Consider the following 8,612-nt stretch of genomic DNA (forward strand, 5'->3'; position numbering starts at 1 on the left):
GACTTTACTAAAATTTTTGAAAAAGAAGCAGAGATGGCCGAACCCAATAACAATGGTGGAGGTGCAAGGAAGATGCTTGGTGACTTTACTGCACCAAATTCCAACTTACATGGAATAAGCATCTCAATCCCTGCCATTGGAGCAAACAATTTTGAGCTAAAGCCTCAATTAGTTTCTTTGATGCAACAGAATTGCAAGTTTTATGGACTTCCATCAGAAGATCCTTTTCAGTTTTTAACTGAATTCTTGCAGATCTATGATACTGTTAAGACCAATGGGGTTGATCCTGAGGTCTATAGGCTTATGCTTTTCCCTTTTGCTGTATGAGACAGAGCTAGAGTATGGTTGAAATCTAAACCTAAAGATAGCTTGAACTCTTGGGATAAGCTGGTCACGGCTTTCTTAGCCAAGTTCTTTCCTCCTCAAAAGCTGAGTAAGCTTAGAGTGGAAGTTCAAGCCTTTAGACAGAAAGAAGGTGAATCCCTCTATGAAGCTTGGGAGAGATACAAGCAACTGACCAAAAAGTGTCCTTCTAACATGCTTTCAGAATGGACCAACCTGGATATATTCTATGATGGTCTGTCTGAATTGTCTAAGATATTATTGGACCATTCTACAGGTAGATCTATTCACCTGAAGAAAACACCTGCAGAAGCTCAGGAACTCATTGACATGGTTGCAAATAACCAGTTCATGTACACCTTTGAAAGGAATCCTGTGAATAATGGGATGCCTCAGAGGAAGTGAGTTCTTGAAATTGATGCTCTAAATGCCATATTGACTCAGAACAAAATGTTAACTCAACAAGTTAATATGATTTCTCAGAGTCTGAATGGATTGCAAAATGCATCCAACAGTTCTAAAGAAGCATCTTCTGAAGAAGAAGCTTATGATCTTGAGAACCCTGCAATGGGAGAGATGAATTACATGGGTGAAGCCTATGGAAACACCTATAATCCCTCATGGGGAAATAATCCAAATTTCTCATTGAAGGATCAACAAAAGCCTCAACAAGGCTTTAATAATGGTGGAAGAAACATGTTTAGAAATAGCAAGCCTTTTTCATCATCTTCTCTGCAACAAACAAAGAATTCTAAGTAGAGCCCCTCTAGCTTAGCAAACATAGTCTCTGATCAATCTAAGGCCACTCTAAGTTTCATGAATGAAACACGGGAAACAAGCACCAGACTGGCGTTAAATGCCAGAAAGAAGCAACAATCTGGTGTTAAACTCCAGAAACAGGTTGCAGCCTAGCGTTTAAGGCCAGGAAAGGAATAAAAGCTGGCGTTTAATGCCAGAAACAAGCAGCAATCTGGCGTTAAACGCCAGGATTGCACTGTAAGGGCGTCTACATGCCTAAAAGAAGCAGGGATGATAAATCTTTGACCCATCAGGATCTGTGGATCCCACAGGATCCCCACCTACTCTCCCATAAAACTCTTCCCCAAATACCCTTCACCAATCAACTCATTCACTCTTTCACTTGGTGAGTATTTGGACTGAAATTTGATTAGGTCCATATGCTAGGAGGCCTCTAGAGCATTGAATGCTGGCTAGGGGGTCCTCTCTGGGCGTTTGGATGCTGAGCTCTGCTGCATAAGCGCTAGACGCCTGGAAGGGGGCAGGAAGCTGGTGTTGGACGCCAGTTTTGGGCCATCTAATCTGATGAAAAGTATATACTATTAAGGGTTGTTGGAAAGCTCTGGAAGTCAGCTTTCTATAGCCATTGTGAACACTCCATTTGGACTTCTGTAGCTGCAGAAAAGCTCTTCGAAGTGCATGGAGGTCAGATCCGGATAGCATCTGCAGTGCTTTCTCTGCCTCTGAATCAGACTTTTGCTCCATGTCCTCAATTTCAGCCAAAAAATACATGAAATTGTACAAAATATACACAAACTCAAAGTAGAATCCAAAACAGTGAATTTAACACTAAAACCTATAAAAACTTAATGAAAACTAAATAAAACATGCTAAAAACTATATGAAAAAAATGCCAAAAGGTGTATAAAATATCTGCTCATCATTACCCAATTCCCAAAATCTTAAACAAAAATATAAACGTACACTTTTATCTCTACCAATATTCCCAAACTTTCCCAAACTTAAATAATGCACACTCTTACTAGCCGAAACTAATCAAAGATCCAAATTAGAGGACATTTATTGTTTTTCACTTAAGGATAATGCTATGCTAAAATTATGAACAAAAGGGGATTAACATAGGCTCAAAGTTGGATAACAATGGTGGATAAAAAGGGTAAGGCCATTTTGGTAAGTGAGCTCAAATGAAATAAAGGCCTCAATCATATAAACGCATTCGTACACAGAATAATGGACATAAAGAATTAAACAAATCAAAGATTACAATCATATAAAGGGAATAATACACACATGAATGAAAATAGTGGTTATATGATGTAACCACACAATTAGGCTCAAAACTCACATGGTTATGTGTTCTTAGCTCAAAACATGTTCCACAATATATAATTCCAGCAAGTTTCTTGAAAAAAAATTTTACTCAAATCAATTAGGATGTCAATGCCCTATATAAGAGGAGTTTTCTTAGAAAATTTCATTATTTTGACTAAGCTTATTATATATATGCAAACTAAGAAAATGCAACTAAAAAGTCTAAAAGACCTAAAAATAATAGGAAAAAAAAAAATAAAATGCGAAAGTGTTAGGATTAGAAATTATCACCCAGAAATCCCCGATCGGTCGGACGACCTCCCCACACTTAAAAGTTTACACCGTCCTTGGTGCATTCAAAGATGAGCAAGGGGGTACGACGAATTTTTAGATTGCCACCTTCAGCTGGTGGATCAACCGGCTGCTACATGTTCTTTTCTCCGCTTTCTTTTTCGCTTACAGTGAATTATCCTGAAAAAGAGACAACAGGGTAGTAAGACAAATAAATACAAAAGAAAGGAAGCATGGATTATTGGAATGCGGTATTGATGAGCAGATATTTTATACAATTTTTGATGTCATTTTCTTAGTGTTTTCAGTTTATTTTGTTAAGTTTTATTATGTTTTAGTAGGTTTTGATGCAAAATTCACTTTTTGGATGCTACTTTGAGTTTTTGTAGTTTTCATATCATTTTAGGTGAATTTTGGGTGAATTTGGCAAGTTTTAGCAAAGTCTGATTTAGAGGCAAAGAAAGGAGTGTAGTTGCTATTAGATCCTGACCTCCATGTAACCAAGCGAGCGTTACTAGAGCTACAGAGGTGGAATTGACGTGATCTCAATGGCATTTGAAATCTAACTTCTAGGGCTTTCCAGAAATATATAATGATTTATACTTTTCTTTGGATTTGATGGCCCAAAATGGGCGTTGAATGCCTAACTTACCCCCTTTCTGGCGTTCAACTCCCCAAAGGGAGCAACCAACCAAGTTGAACATCCAAACTGGCGTTCAATGCCCCAAGGGGTGCAGTAAATGCCCAGAACATGATTTGAACACTAGGCATCAGCCTAAACACTCACCAAGTGGGCCCCAAATTGGATTTTAGCACTTCCTAGCTCATTTAATTTCCCATTTTGTAATTTTTAATTAAAAATAATATCTTCTAGGTTTAGTCTTAGAGTTTTTATTATAAATAAGGGACTTCCTTCTTTCTGAGGATTATTCCTCCCAGGAGGGGAAAAGCACAGACACATTACTACTATTATTTTTTGTAAGCTGATTCTCATGAATTAATAATATTACTGTTTCTATTTCAATCTATGTTTGATTCCATTCTAAGATGTATCTTTGTTCTTCAAACTAATAAAACCGGATGGAATGAGAGTATGACCTATTTTCTACATGGGTTCTTGCGAGTCCCTAGCGGGATAGCATTGAATCACAAGCTTGATTATACATCTCTTAGATGGCAAATCCATGAATTCATTGGGGACATGGGAACTACTGTTCAGCCGAGGTACAGGGAGATTAGGGCCTTTGTGGTATAGACTAGAATCATAAAGCTTCATTCTCTAATCCGAAAGATCTGACCTTGTCTATGGCATTTTGACTAGGATCACTAGGGATTGAATTGCTAGAGCTTCACCCTCGTTCAGATTGGATGACCATTAGCACCGGCGTGTGATCTGAAGTAGAGGAGATTAATGACCACTAGCCCCGGTGTTAATCACTTACTGTTTTCCATGGAATGGTTCATCCATTGTTGGAGTAGACAGTAAGAAAAGTTGATTTAGAAAGAAAAAGCATCTCCGAAGCCTCAACCAATTTCTTATCACTATTTTCACACCAATTCAGTAATTCTTTCCTTATTCTCTTTTTACGCATTTTTTACAACCACTATCTTTTCTATCCGCTTGACTAAGATTTACAAGATAGTCATTGCTTGCTCAATCCAACAATATCCATGGGATTCGAGCCTCACTCACCTGAGGTATTTCTTGGATGACCCGGTGTACTTGCCGGTTCATCTATCCGAAGTTTGCGGAGTTCAATTTCACGCACCAAGTTTTTAGCGCCGTTGCCGGGATTGTTCAAGATTGACAAACTACTGGACTATCTTGTTGCTTAGATTAGATACCTTTTACACATTAAGAGCAAATAAACCATAATCTTACACTTTTAATTGTGTTTCTTATTTTCTTTTTCAAAAACTTTTTAAAACCTTTTCTTTTCTTTAGTAATCTTTATCTTTTGTCTGAGTCTTGTGTCAGTTTTTATGTTTGGTGTCCCTTTTTGTGTTCATCTTTTTCTTTGAATGTTCGAAATTGTTCTTGTTTTCTTTCTTGATGTTCGAAATTTTCTTGATAATTTTTCTCGTTTGATTTCAAAATCTTTAAGTTTGGTGTCTTTTTGGTATTTCTTGGTTTTTCTTTCCTTTACTCTTTCGAAAATTTTCCTTGAGTGTTCATCATAGTATTCGAACTGTTCTTATTATTTTCTTTTGTTTGATCTTAAAATTTTTAATTTTGGTGTCCATTTGTGTTTTTCTTTCCAAATTTTCGAAATTCTAGTCAACTAATTTATAAATTTTTATGTTTGGTATCCTTTTGTGTTTGTGTTTTTAATTTTTCAAAATTCAAAATTCAAATTTTAAACTTTCTTGTTATCTTTTCAATTCTTTGTCTTATCTTTTTCTTTAGAATTCAAAATTTTATCTTATCTTGTTCTAAATTTAAATTTCAAATTCTTATCTTACCTTAATTCAAGTTCAATTTTCAAACTTCAAGATTTCAAAATTCAAAATTTCAAAATTCAAGTTTTAAAATTCAGATTTCAAATTTCAAAATTCAAAATTTTCAAAATTCAATTTTCAAATTTTAAAAATCAAATCTTTTCAAATCTTTCAAATCTTATCTTTCGTAATCTGTGTTTGACTTTTCCTTTCCAATTTTTAATTTTCAAGATCTTCGTTTGACTTTCCCTTTTTAAATTTCAAATTTTCAAAATCAAATCTTTTAATCTTTTCAAATCTTTCAAATTTTAAAAAATCAAATCTGCTGTTTTAATTTTAAAATCTTATCTTATCTTGTTTGATTTTCATTTTCACATTTCAATTTGGCAAATCTTTGACTGACTCTTTCTTTTTTTTTAATTTCAAAAATTTTCAAAATTAAATCTTTAATCTTATTTTCAAATCTTTTTAATTAATCGTTTGCTTTATTTTGTTTTAATTTTCAATTTGGTATTTCTTTGATTTTTCTTTTCTCTTTTTTTTATTGAATTTCAAAAATTTTTACACACATTTCTTTCTAATTTTTTAAAAATTTTCGAATTTCATAATTATTTTTTTCTTTCTATTTTTATTTATTTTTGAAAAAAAAGATAATTTTTAATTCCTGTTCTTTCTTCTTGGGTATCTCGCTGGGAGTTTTCTATACTTTGACATAGAGACTCCCACTTTTCTTTTGTCTCTTGCTTATGTAGGAATACCAAAAAGAAATATGGATCCAAATGAGGATGCACAACCCAGAAGAATCTTGGGATTTTATTCAACTCCCACTCGTGACTTCTATGGAAGGAGCATTAGTATACCTCCTATTGGAGTAGCTCATTTTGAGCTCAACCCACAGTTGATCATCTTGGTGCAACAAACTTGCCAGTTTCACAGACTTCCTCAGGAAGACCCCACTACATTCCTCTCTGACTTCCTGCAGATCTGTGATACTGTAAAGACCAAGGGAGTGGATCTTGATGTCTACAGGATGATGCTTTTCCCATTTGATTTGAGAGATCAAGCAAAGGATTAGTTGGATGTCCAACCCAAGGGGAGCTTGAATACCTGGAGTTAGGTAGTCAGCAAATTTCTGAACAAGTACTTTCTCCCAAAGAAGCTAACTCAGCTAAGACTGGACATTCAAGGCTTCAAACAAGATGATAATGAGTCTCTTTATGACGCCTAGGAAAGGTACAAGTTGATGATCAAAAAATGTCCCATTGAATGTTCACAGAGTGGGTCAAGCTAGATATCTTCTATGACGGACTCCCTGAAAGAGCCAAAGTATCCCTGGATAATTCTGCTGGTGGCTCTTTACCCATGAAGAAGACTTTAGAGGAGGCCAACGAACTCATTGAGATGGTGGCTAACAACCAATACCTATACTCATGAGAGAAGACCTCAATGAAAAGGGAGGACAATGAAGTGTCGACTGAATTTGCTATCCATGAACAAAATGAATCGTTAGTCCAGCAGCTGAACTTTCTCACACAATAGTGTTGAGCTTGGAAAGTTCAGTTGACAACCATCCTCCTCAGCTTCCACAGCCTCAGAGTATTCTTGACCTGGCACCTGCAATAGCAGAACTTATAAAAAGCTAGCAAGGTTTCATGTAGGAGACAAAAGCCTCCATAAGGAATATGGAAGCATGGTTGAACCAGGCTAAATAGTGCTTGTCTGAAAAGATAAGAGAAGAGTGCCAAGCTCTTTAATTAAGGAGTACCCTGAACACCCTGCCTCAGAATAGTATGAGGTAAGGAGAAGAGATGGCAGAAGATGAACAAGTTATAGTTCAAGGCATTCATGAGAGCATTGAATGCTTAGAAGGGGGCAGCCCAAGTGTCCAACACCTAGAAAGGGGCAGCCCGGGCATTGAACGCCAGTTCAAGAGAGGCCAGACACGTGTAAGTTCTAAGAACACCTCTCCAAAGCAAGCTGGTAGCCCTTCTATAGGCACTATAGACACTCACCCTGCACCACTCATGGCCCTTGAGTACCGGGCCAAGTTACCATACCCTCAAAGACTCCAAAAAGCAGAAAAGGATAAGCAATTTGCCAAATTCTTAGAAGCTTTCAAGAAACTAGAGATCAAAATCCCCTTTGCAGAGACTCTTAAACAAATGCCTTCATATGCTATGTTCTTGGAGGAAATTATGAATAACAAGAGGGATTAGAGGGAAGTTGAGACAATGGTGCTTTCTAAGGAGTGCAGCGTAGTCATTTAGAGGAACATTCCTCAGAAACTTCAGAGACCCCCTAACACTCTTCCTAGAAATAAAAAAGTGAATCCAAGAGAAGAGTGTAAGGCCCTCATTAATACCAAGGAGGCTGAGCCTAAGGTGGTACATACTGTTGAGGAACTAGATAAAGAAGAGACTCAAGAAGAGGTTAGAAGCACACTATTACACGCCCCTTTTGAGAGAAGAAAGCCTGAAGCATCACACCCTCAGAAGACCCAAAAGGAGACCAAGGACAAGTAATACTCACAATCCTTGGATGGCTCTAAGAAACTGCAAATTAATATTTCTTTTACTGAGGTTTTGGAGCAATGATCTCTATCTACTTGAAGAAACCTCTCTAATATTGAGAGAGGCAAATTCTTGACGAGGTTACAGAAGGAGCCTGCCCATACTGGGTGTTGAACACCAAGGAGCTACCCCCGTTTTGGATGTTCAACGCCCACCAAGACACAAGGTAGCTCCAATCACCCTCTAATGGGCGTTCAACCCCCATTCCTCAAAGTTAGACGCCAAGCTCTGCCCAAGCACTCAACCTAAGTAGGCCCAAGGATGGATTTCGCACCTCCAGTCTATTCTATCATAGTTTTGTATTTCTTAGTTATTAGATTAGTATATATAGGAGAAACCAACAATGAACTCTCAAAATCAAAGTTTAAATCAAAGAATTTGTCACAATTCAAACTAAAATAACCAAGAGTTTTAAGTGCCGGGTCGTCTTCCCTAGGAGTTGCAAATGAAGTGATCAATTATTGGCTGTGGAATGAAAAAGGGGTTTTGATTGCAAGAGAAGCAAGTAATGGAAATAGCAAGAAAGTAAGTAAGAAAGCCATAAATAATATCAAAGCAATTAAATGCATGGCAATTAATCAAAAGGAAAGGGAAATTCAAATGTTAAGGAACCTCTCGCAATGGATTGAGAGCCAAGTTTACCTATCCTAGCCATTGACCACAAACATATGATAATTATGAAGTGTTAATCCTACTTAGTTAACCCTAACATTGAGGATAAGTCAAATAGGCATAATTGATTTCAATCCACAAGTCCTAGTCAACTTTATTAATGGAAGACTTAGAGTTAGTGGAAACCAAATCAACTAACTACTTTAATATATCAATCAAGAATGGACATCAATGACTCAATGGTCACCAAAGTCCTCAATTTCAAGCCAAGAGTGAGGAAAAACTAAG

The 8,612-nt window shown here is 36.7% G+C and overlaps 1 non-coding gene across 1 annotated transcript; it reads right to left on the reverse strand.

The window, feature by feature from the left end:
• Nucleotides 1–435: 435 nt before the first annotated feature.
• LOC127740156 (small nucleolar RNA R71) lies at nt 436–543 on the reverse strand. The gene has a single exon (XR_008000837.1). It is a non-coding gene; the product is annotated as a small nucleolar RNA R71 (small nucleolar RNA).
• Nucleotides 544–8,612: the final 8,069 nt, after the last annotated feature.

Source organism: Arachis duranensis, chromosome 6, assembly GCF_000817695.3.
Source record: "Arachis duranensis cultivar V14167 chromosome 6, aradu.V14167.gnm2.J7QH, whole genome shotgun sequence".
NCBI lineage: Eukaryota > Viridiplantae > Streptophyta > Magnoliopsida > Fabales > Fabaceae > Arachis > Arachis duranensis.